The sequence below is a fragment of the Natrix helvetica genome (genome assembly GCF_964273705.1).
Source record: "Natrix helvetica genome assembly, chromosome: 3".
Classification (NCBI taxonomy): domain Eukaryota; kingdom Metazoa; phylum Chordata; class Lepidosauria; order Squamata; family Natricidae; genus Natrix; species Natrix helvetica.
Genome location: NC_138549.1, coordinates 127,027,523 through 127,046,813, shown reverse-complemented (window position 1 = coordinate 127,046,813; position 19,291 = coordinate 127,027,523). Strand labels below are relative to the sequence as shown.

Genomic DNA, 19,291 nt, shown 5'->3' with positions numbered 1-19,291 from the left:
ATCAGACACAGACAAAACTGTCTTCTGGTACTTGAGGAGCTGTCAGAGAAAAGGGGGTTGACTTATTCTCCAAAGTACCTGAAGGTAGGGCAAGAAGCAATAGGTGGAAGCTTGTCAAAGAGATTCAACCTAGAACGAAGCAGAAATTTACAGGCAGTGAGAACAGTTAATCAATTCTCTCAGAGTTGTGGATGCTTCATCACTGAAGGTTTTGAAGATTGGACAACATTTGTGTGGGATGGTATCAAGTCTCCTGCCATAGGCAGGGGGTTGAGCTAGAAGTCTTCCGAAGCCTCTTGCAGCCATATGATTCTATTCTGTTCTTCTGTTGGTTGTTAATTTACGGGATGAAGGGAAGCTTCAATCAGACTATAGCAAGCATAGAACGGGTATTATTGACTTTGGCTTACTGTATACGTGATTGAAAATTAATGCTTCAAAAACATGTTGGGATTTTGAACTTTGAAGAGATTCCCAGAGTTTTTACAGGAAATGTTCCCCCAGCCTTCATTTAGGAATCGCACTAGCAAAATTTATATTCCCAATTGTTGCAAAATTCAAAATCCATTTTGAATTTATTCTTTTACTCTATATAACAAAGAAACATCATATATTTTTCAGTATCATATAAATCTAATTCCTGGTGGCATTGTTGTCTGATAGCCAATTACAGTACAGCTAAAAGGTTACATTTCATTTTTTAAAAAGGCCTCCCTGTTTACACTATACAGTTCAATTTACCTTTTGTTAAATTGTGTCATGACATTCTGGGGGAAAAAGTAGAAGGCCAATCAGATCTTAAACTGAGCACATTTTTAACCCCTTAATTGCAGGTTTTCTTCCTTGAGGTTCAGCAAATGAAAGAACTAAAAGGCAAATGAAATCGGTTCCCTTTTCAAGACGCTTGCAGATATGCTGGGAAGGAAGAGAAAATTATATTTATTTACTTATTTTTGAAGGACACTAAGAAACAGTCTGCGACCAAAGTAAATTATCAACAAGCATCGCCAAAGGCTCATATTATGCTGAGCTAAAGGGGGCGGGGGATTTCCAAGTCTCGGAAGAGTTTACTCCATTGTTGAAAGGATTAGAGTTCAGTAACTGAAGCCAGCTGTTCTCTCACCCGCCCCACCTCTCCTTAGCAGCCAATCAAACGTCGCCGCATTCCGAGCCCAAATTAGGAATTTATTTCCCTTCCTGCTTCTTGACGTGGCAGGCTCTGCGCGTCAGCAGCCACGGCTTACCCGGAGGTGGTTGGTAAGCGCTTTTGGAAAACATCTGACGTAGGAGGCAAACAAAACGGGACTCGCCGGTTGTTAACCTCCCTACTTTTTTCAAATTATGGGAAACATCTTGCTGTGTGTGAAAGAAAAATAATCAGTCCAAAGTGAGTTGTAATTTTCTTTTAATGCCAATTAGATTTAAAAGAAAAGAGCTTCTAACGCGAACCTCCTTTGCACCTAGACCTTTGGATACAGGGCAAAATGGAAGTCTTGCAAAGCGACCTGTTTGGAACCCGCTCAATTTGAAACCCAGTCCCCAAAGAAACCCCTGGTGACGCGGCTCCTGCCCTTTCTCTCCTTGCTCACAGTTTGAATTTGTAACTTGCAAACTACAGAAAGAAGAGGGAGTGGGTTATTAATTTTGTGTGTCTTAAATCAAGCTGTCAGAATTGCTACCTAAATAAATAAATGTTGCCATATCGGTTATGTTCAATATCTGGAGGGAAATCATGCTACCGGTACTACAGTGTGAATTACATAGGCAGTGTGGTATTTACGTGCTCCCATCAGAGCCAGTTCGGGGTAGTGGTTGTGACATCAGGCTAGAACCTGTGAGACCATAGTTCCGCCATACACACAAAGCCACCTGAGTGACTTTGGACCGCTCATTCCTCTCAGCCCTAGGAAGGGAGCAGTGGCAAACCAATTATAAAATCTTGTCAAGGGAACTGCAGGGACTTGTCCAGGCAATTGAGAGGAATCAAGGCTGACTCAAAAGGCACCAGAATGAAAAAAGCAAATTAGACTTTTCCCACTGGATCACTCATACGTAGGTCCCCTGACTCAGCCCCATCTTAGCCTCTTGCTTGGAGGAAAAGCCATTCATGGCCGCCTAGAAGGCTGCAGGATTTTTCTCCATGAAAATATTTTATTTATGGCAACATCTAATGGTGTTAATAGCTATTTTCACATGGTTCAATGTTTTACAAATGCCACCATTTTATTTTTTTTAATATGATAAATATTGACAAATATAACCCATACAAGCAATATCTCCTTTTGGATCTTCCTTATTTTTTTTTAAATAGGAAGGGATACTAAGAGCAGACAGTTTCAAAACCACTGCCTTAAGGAATCCTCTTTGTGATATGTCCCCACAAATGTGCCTCGGTTTGCCATTCAAGATGTACTCGGTCATAAAGCTAATCAGAAAAGTTTAGACCAGCCACTATTTTCTTGGAGAAATGAAGGCTTATAAGTACTTTAAATAAACAATTTGAATTTGCCTTGTACTGGATCACATTACAGTTTCATTTTGCCTGGTATCTATTCTGACTCCAGTGCTTTTCAAATAAAGATATCCTCCACTCCTACTGTAATTTGCTTTTCATTTTGTTTTAATTAAACTAAGGAATACATCAGGAATCTTCTACCTATACTGAATGATAATGTCATTTCACTTGTTACAATCCTTGTCTTTTCTGCTTGATCTTACTGACCATTGGTCCCACATAGTTTTCCCAGCCCATATTTGTGTTTGCCGCAACATTATTAGATCTGTGTCTTTGAGATGAGAGAGGTTCCCATGAAATTTAGAGCATTTGTTCATAACCAGTACATGAGAAGGAGTGCAAAACCAGCACAAGGCAGAGTTCTTTAACTGGAATCCAAAGAAGTTAATGCATTTTTCTAAACATGTCATTAGACTTATTGCTTATGAAGTGACAGTAGACATTGTTCTCCAAATCTTTTTTTTTTAATTTCCAATTACCTTTATCAGTGGCTTTACCCACATTTATCTTCTAGGTGTTGTTTGGGCTGTGTTGTTTGGGCTATTTAAAAGCACCCTGAACAATATCTCGTAGGCAGGGAGGACTGCATTGTGATATGGCAGAAAGAGATTAAACTCTTGCAATTCCAGCCTCCCCCACCCCCTCCGCTCCCTGTCTGTGAACTATTGTTTGACTGTCAGCTGTTCAGATGGGTCAGTCTTCAAACTGGGTATTAGATCAGAGACACGATGGGAAAAGAAGCTCTTCTCTGATTTTACCCACCACTCCGTTCATTCTAAACAACTGATCCCCAGATCTAGATTGGGAGATTTGGTAGGTGAAATGTCTGGCAGGAGGGAGGAAGGCAGAGGCAAGTTCCAACAGGTAACTAGACTTGCGGTCTAGTCATCTGGCAAAACAATTGACAAAAGGCTTTCCTGCTGCCTGATGATGTTGCATGCCAGAACACAAGGAAATGGGATTGGCTTTCGGCTGGCTCCAAGACAGAAGTGTTTGAGTTAAGGTTTGGGGAAGAGCTGTGTGAAAGCCTAGGCAGGGGGTTGGACCAGAAGACCTCCAAGGTCCCTTCCAACTCTTCTATTGTATTGTATTGTATTGAAGCATCGCAGTTGTTAAGTTAATAACACAGTTGTTAAGTGAATTTGGCTTCCCCATTGGCTTTGCTTGTCAGAAGGTGCAAAGGGTGATCCCATGACCCCGGAACATTGGACCATCAAATTCACTAGGATTTACTAAGATAGGTCAGCATACATTCAGCATGTGGTTCAACATGGATGTTTTCATGCTCAACCCTGAGCTACCAATATTCTGTATCAATGGATGTTTTCATTTTGCATTGCCTGATAATGGAAAGCTACACACACACACACTATTTTGCAACACGGTGTGCAAAAGCTTCACACCTGGGACACAGATATACGTGCATCTTAGGAAAATACATTTACAGAATCACATGGAATCAGTCATGATACATTTTTACCTATTTAACATAATAATGTGTTTTTCAACAGATAAGTACTGGTCATCAAATTTATTCCAACCTTGTGGAAGCTGGTGTACCCTAAACAATACAATACAATAGTAGAGTTGGAAGGGACCTTGGAGGTCTTCTAGTCCAACCCCCTACCTAGGCAGAAATCACTATACCATTTCAGACAAAAGGCTATTCAACATCTTCTTAAAGACTTCCAGTGTTGGGGCTTTCACAACTTCTGGAGGCAACTTGTTCCACTGATTAATTGTTCTAACTGTCAGGAAGTTTCTCCTCAGTTCTAAGTTGCTTCTCTCTTTGATTAGTTTCCACCCATTACTTCTTGTTCTACCCTCATTTGACTCCCTCTTCTTTGTGGCAACCCCTGAGACATTGGAACACTGCTATCATGTCTCCCCTAGTCCTTCTTTCTATTAAACTAGACATACCCAGTTCCTGCAACCGTTCTTCATATGTTTTAGTCTCCAGTCCCCTAATCATCTTTGTTGCTCTTCTCTGCACTCTTTCTAGATTCTCCACATCTTTTCTACATCATGGCGACCAAAACTGAACGTAGTATTCCAAGTGTGGCCTTACCAAGTCATTATAAAGTGGTATTAACACTTCACGTGATCTTGAAGTGTTTATGCAGCCTAGAATTGTGTTGGGTTTTTTTGGCAGCTGCTGCACACTGCTGGCTCATATTTAAATGATTGTCCACTAGAACTCCAAGATCCCTCTCACAGTTACTACAGTTGAGCAAGGTACCACCTATTCTGTACATGTGCATTTCGTTTTTGTTGCCTAAATGTAGAACCTTACTCTTTTCACCATTGAATTTCATTTTATTAGATAGTGCCCAATGTTCAAATTTGTCAAGATCCTTCTGTATCTTCAGGCTATTTTCTGGAGTGTTGGCTATTCCTTCCAGCTTGGTGTCATCTGCAAATTTGATGAGTTCTCTATTTATTCCCTCTTCCAAATCATTGATGAAGATGTTGAAGAGTACTGGGCCCAAAACAGAGCCTTGTGGTACTCCACTGCATACTTCCCTCCATGTAGATGCAGTTCCATTGAGGACTATACATTGAGTGAGGTTGGTCAGCCAGTTACGAATCCATCTGATGGTGATGCTGTCCAACCCACATTCTTCTACTTTATCTAGAAGTAGGTTATGGTCTACCTTATCAAATGCCTTACTGAAGTCCAAGTAAACTATATCGACGACATTCTTCTGGTCCACTAATTTTATCACTTTGCCAAAGTATACAATAAGATTAGTCTGGCATGATCTGTTTTTGACAAACCCATGTTGGCTTTTGGCTATTACTTTGTTTGCTTCTAGGTGTTCTTTTCCAGAATCTTTCCTGGTATTGAGGTCAGGCTGATAGGTCTGTAGTTTCCTGGATCTGTTTTTTTCCCCTTTTTTGAAGATGAGAACCACATCAGCTCTTTTCCAGTCCTCTGGTAGTTCCCCGGTGCTCCAGGATCTCTGAAAGATATAGTTCAGTGGTTCTGAGATCTCGTCTGCCAGTTCCTTCAGAACCCTGGGGTGTAATCCATCCGGTCCTGGTGATTTGAACTCGTCTAGGGTAGACAGGTGCTCACTTACCATTTTCTTCCCTATTTCAACTTGTGTTCCTAATCTAATTTTTGTGGTGCTGTTTTTGATAGGTTGGACTGTTTTATCCCTTTGTGTAAAGACAGATGCAAAACATGAGTTAAATAATTCTGCTTTCTCCCTGATGCCTGTCACCTTCTTGCCACTTTCTCCCAGCAATTGACCAATTGTTTCCTTAACTCTTTTCTTGTTTTTAACATGTTGGAAGAAGCTTTTTTGTTATTTTTTACTTTTGTGGCAAGCCTTTCTTCATTGTGAGCCTTAGCTTTCCTCACTTCATCTTTACATGCTCGGGCTATTTGCTGATATTCTGCCTTAGTTATGTCCCCCCCTTTCCACTTTTTGTACTTACCTTTTTTGTCTTTCAAGTACAATTTGTTCTTTAACTAACATACACAAAAATGAGCCTCTCCTAGATGCAAATGCAAACCCATTGCATACATCCAAGAATTAAATGGGAGGACAACTAAATGATAAATTGTGAGGCTACTTCAACCTTTAATCATGCAAATTAAACTTAAGATGACAACAGTGTTTCAGTTAAGATTATTACAGTAAACAGTTGGTCTTTCCGGATCATAAACAACAGATAATGTTTTTTCTCAGCACTGGAAGAAATGGGAGGAAGGCCCTATTAATATTGTATCACAGGATATTGTGCAAACTTGACTGGCAAATCTTTAAAAGAATCCATTTATAGAAAACTTGAATTTCAAAATAAATACCATTCACTCTTAGTTATTTTCTATTCAGAAAGCAATTCTTAGCGATTCAGAGCAATTCATATTGTGTTACTAAAGAATTACTCTAAATCCTCTCAGGTTTGGCTTTGGCATAAAAGCAGTGAATGACAGGATTTGTGTGGGTATGCTTTTCCTAAGGCTAAAGAGTTGATGAGAGGAAAAATAATCTTCAGTTGCATAACTGAAGAAAAGGTAGATTTTTGATAGAAAAAATCTTCAATTAATCATCAGTCTACTCCATTGCCTTATAATGGTTGTGTTAGGATTTTTTTAATATATTTTATCTTCAGTCAATATTTACTAGAATCATTTCTTTTACACAACAATGACTAGGACAATAAGAAAGGGGATATCATATTCTGCTTTATTGTGATACATTTTATTCGTCTAGAGGAACATCGGTAGTGTCCTTACTTCTAGGGTTCTCAATAGTACTTAGGATGCTTAATCTGGAATTTTGGCTAGAATTACCTTTTCATGCCTCTTTGCTCCCTCATAAATGGCTACTCCCAATTTAAATCCTAGTGTGTGATTCTGCTTTTTTTTAGTTTTGCACCCAAAGGTCTTGTGTATTTATAAATGCAACATGGGTATCTAACAGCATCAATTCTAAAGACTAGTTAAGAACAACACATAAACTGATCCATGTGTACCATATATTATAGTATTATTCCACTCTGTAATGTCTCATAAAACTGGGCTGTCAAAAGAAAAAGAAAATCCATGACAGATGTATTTTAAAGCAAGTTTCATTACAATGGAATCTGTTGCCACATGAACCAACAAAAGATCCTCAGTGTGTACTAGGATCCATTTAAAAATATTTTCCTTTTCCAAAGGTTAATTATACATACATTATATAAAAATATGTTTAAAGGAGTATTTTTTTCTATTTATATAGAAAAGAGCACATTTGTGTAAATTGCATACAAAAGTCCCACAAGGTGTATGTACTGGAGAATTTTATGCACAAATATATTACTTACAGTTTTTAATCGTACAGCTTTTAATCTGCAGAATATGAAACTTTGGTGGAAAGGGCTAACAATCATATGTGTAAGATAATGGCATGAAATTCAAATCCTGTAGATTAATTCATAAATTATTATTCAAAAAAATGTCCATAATGTTTTAAGCACAGCGTGGTCTTCCAGTTTGGGGGGGGGGGGGGAAGCATTTTATAAGGATTTCCATGGACAAGAGGGAAAAGACAGACCATTTACATATTTTATGCCTTGTGTTGCTGAAAAGCTCCAATTAACTAGTTAGCTAGTTGGAGACTATTTAGAGAAGTGAAAACCAGATAAACAGCATATGATATAAAATAGTCTTGTTATTTTCTTCCCAGCATTTCTAAACAAATTTTTGGAAGTACTTTAAAATTTATGCTGTAGATCTTCCCCTCTTATTGCTCTCCTAGGATTATGGTCTGTTTGCCCTGCTGATCTATAGATGAGTATGTATTTTGAAAAGAAATATTACTGAATATAAATAGGGTTATCAGATGTGCTAAAATTAAACCTGCTTGGAGAGTGAATCAGTCCAAAGCTATTTTCCCATACAGCAGCCATACCATATGCCACACGTATATGGTTAATTTTGGAGAATCTTTCTAATCTTATTCCATTCTGATTTGCTTTTGCTTTTTTATTGCTTTTGGCTATACACTTTCAGACTAAAAATACAGTTTCTGCCTGGAAATATGGGAAGGGTCATGTTTGTTGAGAGTAGGGCCCAAAGAACTGTTAATCCAACCATGCCCACACACACTCTCTTTAATTCATCTACCAACCTACAATCTCTTCCAAAATATTTTGTTTTGAACAGATGAAGAGAGATTGTTTATGCAATGAAAAGGGGTAGATATACAAACTGTATTTTTCCAGCGTCTTGAGTTCACCCAATATTCGAACAACAAGAAAGAGGCCCGAGATAGGTAATTTGTGGTGATCAATCATAAAATGAGCTTTTTTGGATCAATCAAAAGGTGACTAATTCAGCATTATATGGGGATGTACGAAAAGCTCCATGAGGGCATAAGCACATCATGTGAAACGCAGCGCATGGATCAGAGGCAGGACAGCAAATTTCATGTCAATATATGTTTCTGCCATATGAAGGAGGAGTGGATAGCTTTGAAATCACTAGTGTAAAATAACTCTAAGCGTGGAATAATAAAACCAAACTTCTCCCCATTTAGATTAACTTTGCATTCATTTTTACTAAGATTTAGAAGTCAAGAAAATCTAGATTTTCTTAGGCATCTCAGTCTCACTAGATAGGCTGTGTAATATCATCACATTTTATGTGGGTTATGGAGCAGGTATATCTGACTCCATCCTTAACTATCAGTAGCAATATATGAACAGAATATGATCTTACTTATATTCACTAAAATTATTTTCGCTGATGAAAATAGAAATGCACCCTAGAACACTCTGGTCTTTGATTTCATTAAATAAGTGCTTCCTTGCAACAAAAATAAGATAGCCAGTGTACAAACTATAAATAGTACAGAAGACATTTGAATGTTTCCCACAGAACCACCTAAACAGAATTATTAGGTTACAATCCACGAGACTGAGATTCAGGCGAACCAAGTTTACAGACCCATGATATCCTATAACTTTATAATACCCTGTTGATCTGAAAAAAGATTTTAACCATACAAAGCAAAGCAAATATTTAAAATATATAATTTCTAAACTAATACTGCAAGCAAACAATTAGAAACTGAAAAAGGAAGGGAAAAGGAAGAGACTAAATGCGTGCATGGAAAATGTAGCAAGATGGTATAAATGTCATATGGTTAAGGTCATTGGGAAAATATTACAGATTGCAAGTGCACTTTGCTTAATGATAAGAAAATAAAAATGTCACTAATGTCAACTCAGCAAAGCAGTCTTTAAAAAATAGCATTGCCAGAGAGTTAGTTGTCAGCACCTTCTTGTGGTTGATTAGTGAAACTTCCTGGAAGCACTTTTCCATTGTACCAGCTCTCTTCTTGTACAATTATGAGAGCATGAAAACAACACAGTAAACTCAGCAATCAATGCTGACTTTGGTCATGGGAGCTTTCACACAGTACAACAAGAGGTCACCAGGTTGGGGTGGTTATGATAGATTGTAAAATATTAAACTAATATAATACTGTGTTTAGACCTTGCTGGAGGCCATTCATCATAGTATGATAAATTACAATACTTAATATACAGTCACATATTGCCCTAAAGCAACAAATGGCATGATTTATTTGTGTGCCAAACCATTGGATAATGAATTAATGTGACCCTTGTTCAAGCTTTGCCACAGAATCAGTTCTTGTAGATCTCTTTAAGATAATGTCTCTTGATTCTTCCATCCCATCCCCCATACAGTTTAACACAGAAATCATGACACTAGTCTATTTTAGGAATGATTTATGTGCAAGCCATGATTTGGAAAAAAAATTGGATTCAATTTCTTGTTCAACTATGGCATTCCAACACTCCAAACTTAATCCAGCATATATTATAAAGAGTAAAGCTTTGGAAGCTAAGCTCCAAATGTATGATTTTACAGGTTTAAAAATACAGAGCCAACATTAAACAAAGAATAAAGTACACGGGCCACAAATTGGTTGTGTGTTGTGTCCAAACTACTATAACATTTGAACAGATTTATTTTTTTCTGAAGCTGTAATGGTATAGGAATAGCCTTAGGAGACAGGAGAAAGAGCCGCAATTTAGATAACAATCTGATAAATAAAATCTGAATTCAAGAGGGGTGGGGATGGAGAAAATGCTTCACCAAGGACCTTACTTAGTTTTTTGGAAGAATAAAAGTAAATGAGGGAAGAGGTGCTTCCAGTCTTGAAAGATTCTGTTGTTGCAACCTTATAATAAAGACAGTGTTAATAGTTAAGTTTGGTGTTTCCAGTTTGGATTACCTCAAAAGGCTGACATCAATCTTGCAAATCTCAAAATTCTCTAAACCCCTAAATTTACCCTGAGCCAGCTTTCTACAATATGGCTGACTTTCAGAGTCTCTGATATATTTGAAAAGTACCAGATTGGAAAAAGATGACTAAATTGATTGGTTTAATTATATCAGGCTTCATCTAGTCTTTCAATCACCTTATTTTTCTTTGGAGGGAAGGGAAAAATGCTTACATCCTGTGTAAATGTCATGCTATGAATATATGACATTTAAAAAAATTATCTGCAGGTGAATCTCCAAGTTACAACAGAAGTCCATTTTCTAGCCGTGCTCTACCAGTTTGTTCTCTTTAATCCCGAAGCTTCAATTCACTTTCTTTGTGGGTCATAAATGTTCGATAGGAGGCAGCTGATCTCTCCTATCTCGAGAGGTGCTTTAGGTTTGCAAGCTTGTCTGTAAGAATTAATTACGAGCTGGCAGATGTTGACTGGCTGCACCATACTGCTGTTCAGAATAAGAGCTTAATAAGTAAGTAATTAGAGCTAATGGACAAAACAGTGTTATTCCAGTTTTCAGAAAGGGAGGGGCAGAAATTACTAATAAGAGGCCTTTGAAAGGTTTTAACTTTGAACACATAATTTAAAACTGGAGTCTTTCTTAGACTCCTTTTTCTACCCCCTCCCTGATTCAACTGCATCTTCAAAGTCCATTGTTTGTCACCTTCTTGTATGCTTAGACTTTAGGGAAAGGTGTTTCCAGTGTGGTAAATCTATTAAATTTGACTAATTGTTGGATTTTTATGACAAAAAATCAGGGAGCATCTAAAAAAGCATTTAATCATCTATAAAATGAATTTCAACAACTGTAAAATCAGGTTACAGCATAACAAAATCAACAAAAGTGAAGGAGGTCTGAATATTTTCTAAATGCACAGTATGTTTCTCCCTGCCTATACACAGAACAGATGTCAGGATTTTATTGTTATTGTTTTATTATTAAGCATGTGTATTATTATTATAGTAGTAGTATTAGTATTATTAAGTACATGTAAATCTGCATTTACTTACAAAAAAACAAAAGAAGAGGCTAAGTCTTCTCCAATCAGCATTTCTTTTCACTGAACAGCCCAGAAGAAGCCTGAAATCTAGTCTTGCTGACTTCACCTGTATTAATTTTTACAAAATTCGTGGGAAACCAGCTTTAATAAAACAAACAAAAGGAATGCATTTGTTCTCCTCTTTATCCACTTCAATTCTATCAGTTGGTCAATCACAGTGGAACTGAACCAGGGATTTAAATCAGGGTTAGAATCATGATAGTGAGAAGGCAGAAATTATTTCTTTTTTTTTTCTTGGAAGATATATACAAACTGAATGAAAGATCCAAACAAGTAAGGCATGGTTTTAAAAAGCAAAGAGAAAAACCAAAATCAACAAATAAAAAAACAGTTTAATAAACAGCATTTAGTTTATGAAATCCCTGAATACTAAAGTCATGGCAATGAGGGAAAAATATTAGTTCCTCTGTGAAATGTCAGCACATTGCCTATATACAAAGGACAGATTTACTTGGGAAAATTGTACCTTGACAATTCAAGCAAACACATTTTGCAACAGTGGAGGAAATTGCAGCCTGTCTTTACTAGACCCTAATTATAGCTGCTCTCTTTGTATGGGAAAAGATAAATGCCTATTGAGCTCATGAGACCAAAATGTGATTCCATACATCATTGAACATTGTGTCAAGTCTCCTTCCCCACTGGGTTTGTTGCAGTGCATATGGTTCTGCACATGGGAAGCGTTCACCTCATAAAATTGGGAGTATTGGATACCCTTCAGAAGGCTTCGTTCCAATGAAGCACAAGAAACTAGGAAGTAATTAGATAGCACATTTATGAGAATGCAGGTTTTCAAAGGCAGGAATTCAATGGGTGCCAATAATAGGAACATTTGGCAAAAGTCCATTAATTAGCATTGGTCTGTTACCCTTAATATAGGGAGGCCAAACTTCAAGGACAAAGATGAGCATCCCTTCTTCCTGAGAGTTGGTATTGGGGAAATGGCCCTATGTGCAGAGTAAACTCGCAATTGCCTGCTAGTGTTAGGTGCTACAAATGATAGAACAAGTACAGTGTAGCTTTGTTGTGACATTTTCTTGGTAACATTCAGTAAGAAATGTAAATTCTTGCTTTTTACCCAGCTAATTTTTAAAATTGTATTAATTATAATTGCCATGTTTTTATCCTACCAATAATTCCTGAAAATAGATCCCTTGAATGCCCAACAACTAAGCTGAGCAATTTACACAGTTATTTTCAAAAGAAAATAACGATTCAAAATTCTGCACAGATTCTATTTCTCCTTACTTACTTTTTCCCATCTTCTTGCCATTCTGTTTCAAAGGTGTGTATTCTGAATTATGCAAAACAAAAAAGTTACACTAAGAAAATATTGTCTATATATGAAGAAAAAAATAACAGACTTGGAAAAAGCATGCCTACAACAATATTTAAAAGCCAACTATTGGGGCTCAGTTTATAAAAAGTTAGAAATCCAGTTGTGAAGAAATTGGTACATATCACTATTTATAAATACTATTTCTTAAAAAAAATATCTAATTTTTAATGAAAATAGCAACATTGATTGTTTGCAATCGAGATATTTCCTTAGCAGATTCCTTAATGCCTTCAACAAAGACAGTGGCTAATATACTGCCTACACTGAAAAAGGTGGGCTGCATTCAGAGATGTATCTGCCTTGAAAACAGCCCATGTTGAATGGAATAGAAGAGTCAAACATCAGCATAGGAGATGTTTGATGGTATTTTTTATTATGCCACAGTTTGACGATGATGTTTATGTCATAAAATGTTTTATAAAATTTGTCAAATTTCAATTCCACAGAAATCATAGTCCTAGATTTTGAATACAATACAATACAATACAATAGTAGAGTTGGAAGGGACCTTGGAGGTCTTCTAGTCCAACCCCCTGCCTAGGCAGGAAACCCTATACCGTTTCAGACAGATGGCTATCCAACATCTTCTTAAAGACTTCCAGTGTTGGGGCATTCACAACTTCTGGAGGCAAGCTGTTATACAGAATGCATTCTGTATAACCTCCAGTATGGACCACGAAGGATGGGTTCCTGCCAGTTCTAACCTCTTCTATAGAAGAAGTTCCACAAATCTACAGTGCTGTTTAGAACTGGTTCCAGCTCCCTCCCCCTGCCCATCCGCACATCATCAAGATGAAGAGCGAGAGGAGGAATTCTGGGAGTTGAAGTTCACAAGTCTTAAAGCTGTCAAGTTTGAACACCAAGACTTGCGTGCTTCAAATGCCAGAGTTTCTGAGCCAACATTTTGGTTGCTAAGCAAGAGCATTGTTAAGTGAGTTTCACCACATTTTACAATGTGGCCATGCCCACCCAGTCACATGGCTGGCAAGTCACTCCCACCCAGTCACATGGCTGGCAAGTCACTCCCACCCAGTCACATGGCTGGCAAGCCACTCCCACAAAACAGGCCATACCTACAGAAGAGGTTCTAAAAAAAATTGAAACCCACCACTGTAGGACCACCCATAACTTCTGGAGGCAATTCGTTCCACGGGTTAATTGTTCTAATTGTTCTCAGGATATTTCTCCTTAGTTCTAGGTTGGATCTCTTCTTGATTAGTTTCCATCCATTGCTTATAATCCTGACTTCTGGTGCTTTGAAAAATAGGTTGAGGCCTTCTTCTTTGTGGCAGCCTCTCACATCTTGGAACTGCCACTCTTTGTTAATCTGATTCCCTCTTAAAAGTCCCAGCATCTTAAAAAATGGCATGGATAATGACCAATGACATATCCAAGGTCACCAGATTAAAGAGGGCTGAACTAGATCAATATCTGATTAATCTGTGAATGATCATTTACCAGTAAATGTGTGTTCCCTGCGACCAATTCGCTCACACAGGGAGGGACTCCTCCGGGTGCCGTCCACCAAGCAATGCCAACGGGCGGCGCCTAGGCGTAGAGCCTTCTCTGTGATGGGCCCAACCCTCTGGAATGACCTCCCCCCCGATATTAGAACTACTACCGACTTCCACTCCTTCCGACAAAAACTTAAGACTCACCTGTTCCAACTAGCCGGCCTGGCCCACTTATAGTTCTACTCTTACCTCCTGGCGGATATTTTATTTGGGATAGCTTTTAAGGTTAATGTTTTTAACTTTTTTAAATTTTTTAAAAAAATTTAATCTAACTTAACTAAATTGTACAGGGAACTTCTACTACCTCCTCCAGTCCTATGTTTAATTTATTTATTGTATACTTATAACATGTATATTTACTGTTCAACTATTTTAATATGACTGTACACCGCCCCAAGTCTCTTTTGAGAGAGGGGCGGTCTAGAAATCCAATAAAGTTAAGTTAAATTAAGTTCTGAGATATTTTGCAACCAGGTTAAAATGAAAAAAAATGCTGTCTAATTCTGCATTATTCTCAGATATAAGGATAAAGTTTTCTTTTTGCTATGAGAAATATTGGCAGACTTTCTCTTTCAGGATGCTCCTAGCAACTCCAGAATACTTGTCATATTACAGTGCCTGCTATAGTGCTTACCCATTTTGCAATTTTCAAAACAGCAGACCTACAATATATGGAGAGCTAAAGACAAGGCTCAAAAAGCAACTACCTTTAAATTAGTATGGGAATTTCAGGTGCCATCTTCCCCACACAGTGAATAATGTTACAGCAGAAAAAACTGCAGGTATCTTGGAATGGGTCAACATTGGTAGCAACAAAGGTTTGCTCCCCCTTAGCCCAGAGGTGTCAAACTCACGGCATCGCATTGTCGCCGCATGACGTATCACAACTTTCTTCCCCTTCGCTAAACCAGGGGTGGGCATGGCCAGCGTGTGATGCATCTGGCCCGCAGGCTATGAGTTTGACACCCCTATCTTAACCTCTTAGATCAGGGGTGTCCAAACTTGGCAACTTTAAGACTTGTGGACTTCAACTCCCAGAATTCCCCAGCCAGCAGGCTGGGGAATTCTGGGAGTTGAAGTCCACAAGTCTTAAAGTTGCCAAGTTTGGACACCCCTGTCTTAGATCCATTTATGGCTAGTCCTTCACCCCTTTAAAATGACAGTTCAAATTATAATCATATTAAGGCAGGATTATTGAATGGGAGAAATAGCCAGTTCACCTTATTAAGATGAGATACCAGCTGGGATAAAATGGAGAAAAGAAGAGAGGAAGATTTTGATGTTAAACCTTTCTTTTCATCTGTCTCAAGGTTGACCATGTACAGTATATGAATGGCAAGACCAGTTCCTCATGAATGACACAATAATTTTAGAAATCAATCATTGCTATTTTACCAACAATGAGGTATTACCTAAACACTGCCTAGGCCCTAGGTGATGCTAGAAGATGCTGTAAATCACTATAGAGGAGAATTGGCTCTAATTGAATTATTCAAGCAAGAATGCTACATGATAGAATCAAAATTCCCTAGTATTAAGTAATGGTATGATCCCAAGAAAAAGTGTGGCTCATTTAAGGAGTTGCAGACAAATGATACAATTGTGACCATATAGGCTCCAAAACAGCTCTTCACTTCTAATGAATGATGCCAAGCTTGCATGCTTAAATTGATGTTCATTGATTTTAATTGATTAGTTAATTCAGATGTGGTATTGACACAAATCAATTGAGTCTGGTATCACTTTTCAGGCCAACAAATGTTCCAAGTTATCTTTCAGATTTATGCAGATATTTATAGTGCTGTAAACACTGGATATATGTCTACTTTTGTGAATTTCAGCTTACAGATAACATGAATCAATTAATATTAGCCATAGCTGACATCCAGCTGGACAATAACTGAGTATCCTTTTGTTGTGGCCCAGCAGGATCCGGTTGAGCTGCTGATGGACTCGGGTAGCAAGGAACCATGAGTCTGCCCTGGATGATGTGGAGGACCCTGTGCAGGGTTCAGACTCAGAGCAGGGACAAGAGAGGCTGGTTGGCCACCAGGAGCAACGTTCCCTCTAATTTTTTTTCAGCGTGAGCGGAAAAGTATAGTGTTTGAGTGGCACATTTTCATGCCTGAGCACCTGAATTTTTTTCACAGGTGTCACCTAAGACAACAACGAAATCAGTGTTATTTGAAACTCAAAGTTATGTTTCTTCAATGTACCTGTTTAATTAAAAGTGTTATATAATATCAGTATCACTTATAATACTGCAAGTCTGCAATATTAAAATACTTGTATAGGGGATCCCCTGGATCCCCCGAAGAAATCAAATCACAACCAGTATGCCACCTTCTTGGTATATTGCTTTTATTTTCATTGAGTTTTTAAAAATGAGCATTATTTCATCCTTTTTTCTTTATTTTTGATTGATATCTGCAATTTGTGTTAATTCTGTTCATACATATAATATAAATGAAAAACCCAGCTCTCTTAAACATCTGTTAAATTCTTTGTGGTGCTCTTTTAGAATTGGCCAACTAATATTTCTGTTCCCCCAACTAATGCCAGGTAGAGTTGACTTGAAAAGTAATTTTTCATGAAGGGACATTTTCCTAGTATTTATGAATAATAGTTCATATTTATATCTGCTAGCTTCAGCAGAGGATGACAAATTATTCTAAAGCTATTATTGTTGCTTGTATCTCCTAATTTTAATATTTGTCTTGACACTCAGTACATCTTGCAACTATTTGCAGTTGGCAAATAAATATGGTAAATGATTATGCTTTTTCAAGACATTTCAGTAATTGATAATAATTAGTATTTTGCATGTTGTGCACAAAAACTGAGTATTTCATACTGGAGGAGACACTCCCAAAACACAGCAGGAACAAAAAAGATAACATTCCCTCCCCCTCTCCTAAAAATCTTTCAACTGGAAAGTTCACAATAATTACACGCACTAACCTCTTAAAGGAGCCGTTGCAAATACCTGTTGTTGTTTTTTTACCATTTTACTGAAATGTGAAAACTCAAGATAAAAGTTTTTAATTCATTGCTAAGGAGGGGGGGCAGGGGTGTTTATTGTTTATTACTTTATTGAGGGCTCCAGACCGTCACCCTCTGTCTTGCAAAAAGCATGATCTCACACCCACTAAAATCTCCCCCTCCCGCCTCAGTGCATACCGGCATTATCCCTTTCCGTAGCCACTTCTCCTCCTCCCTCCCCAAGATTCACCCGCCAACACTAAGAGGAACAAGGAAAGAAACACCTTCTCTGCCCAGTGCCCCATACCACTGTGCTCCGAAAGCCAGCCGCAACCCTCCAAAGCAGCTGGTTAATGAGCTTCCCTACTTCAGTAAAGTGAAGCCTCTGCCGGGAGGGGGTGGGTGCAATCCAATCCGAACGGCAGCCAACAGCCATCGCTCATTCCCTACTGGCTCTAGATTGTCCTGGGAACCGGCAAGCATGAGCAAGAAAGGGCGGGAGACGCCCGCTTTCTCTCCCCCCCTCCACCTAAGTCCGGCTGCGCAACCAACCACAGACCAAAACTTTCCCTGCCTCCATCCCGAGAGTGGAGAGGTATAACTTCTGTGACAGAAATCAGCCTGGGTGCTCCGCGACTTGGAGCAGAATCGGCAGGGACTCCAGCCGTTATGCAAAGAAAGCCCAGGAGTGCAAAAGCTAGCGCTGGGAGCGGAGAGTGGCCTCTCATCTAATGGGAAATGCGACATTGAAAATCACTGCGCGGCAGTTAGAAACTGCTGCGCGGTGTTGTCATGCTATGTGCGCGGGCGCGCAGGCGCTCAGCTTAGAGGGAACATTGACCAGGAGGCGCCTGAGGCATGGAGCAGTGGGGAGGATCAAAGGCAGTTTGTCCCTGATGCTAGATTGAGAAGGGCTGAGAAATGGAAGCAGCAACTCCGTAGGCAGACTCACAGAAGATGATTAAGCACAGGTGGTTGTGGATTGGCCCCTCCCAAGAGAGATTATAGGTGAGGCGTTGGGAGGAGACATTTGCAGGAAACAACCATTCGAATTAGTAGTTAAGAAAATCTATGTATTCTAGCCGTGTCTACTTGTTTGGACTATCTGCGTTGCTTCATTCGAATTATCTGGGTTGCTCTATTGAACGTGAGTTGTCTGGGCCCTCAGCCAAAGGATTCGTTATCTCAGTAATTAAACAGTGGCAAACAGCCATGCCTATGTTCTGGTTTATTCACAGGCGTGGAGAGTGGGGGTCAGAACACCTTTGAACTCAGTATAAAGATTATGATTAAAATGTTTTAATCTCTCCTCCACAAAAATAAAACAACTTAGTAGCAATTTCTACCCTGACATATTTGTTTAGTAGTTTGCAAAAAAGAAAAGCAATTTTTTTCTACAAATTGCTGTAAGAAATTATAAGAGATTTTTTTAAAAAAATGAAACAAAATGCATTAAAATACTTTAAGGGGACATGAAAGAAACAGCATAAACCTGATTTTGATCATGGTAGTATGTTAATAAAACACAGCAGTAAGCAATATATATATATATTTACAAACAATGCACATATGATTTATATATCTATATAAACGTGTGTGTGTTTTGTGTGCCAGGTAGGGACTTTTAAAGATTATAGTGGAATATACCATTACGGCCATTTGATTTATGTTATGGTTTCTGGATGTCATTTTTAGTCCAGAAATCAGTACAGCCACAGTACAGTAAATTATAGGTATTAGGTATGCAAATTCAATACACTTTCTACTCTCCAAAACCTGCCCAAAAATATTTAGAAAAAGCAAGGACCCTTTCTGATGTAAAAATGCTGTTTGTGACTGCCCATTTCCCTCAACATGCCAACACCCTGATCCTAACTGTTCCAAGGTGGGTTTTCTTGTGGCAGGGGGAGTGAACAAGTTTATATTTTCATTTAGTAACTATAGTACACCACTTTAAGGGATGAACAGCAATGGAAGGCTATAGCAGGGGAGCTCTCTTTTTGATTAACTTTTCACCATGGCTGTAACTTTTAAAGTTGCTTAAAGGAAGGACTGAGACTGCCTTTTGCAT

General features: G+C 38.4%; 1 protein-coding gene across 5 annotated transcripts in view; it reads left to right on the top strand.

Annotated features, from left to right (window-relative positions):
- The first annotated feature begins 1,159 nt into the window (after positions 1–1,159).
- Positions 1,160–19,291, top strand: part of LOC309389906 (chitotriosidase-1-like) — a 42,612-nt gene continuing 24,480 nt past the window's right edge. The window contains exon 1 of one of the 5 annotated variants that reach the window (XM_081948828.1): positions 1,160–1,257. The gene's annotated coding sequence lies outside the window, so the exon portion shown is untranslated. Of the gene's footprint in view, positions 1,258–3,242; positions 3,329–19,291 lie in introns of those variants that run through there. The other 4 variants (XM_081948831.1, XM_081948829.1, XM_081948832.1 and 1 more) reach the window with 4 other exon arrangements.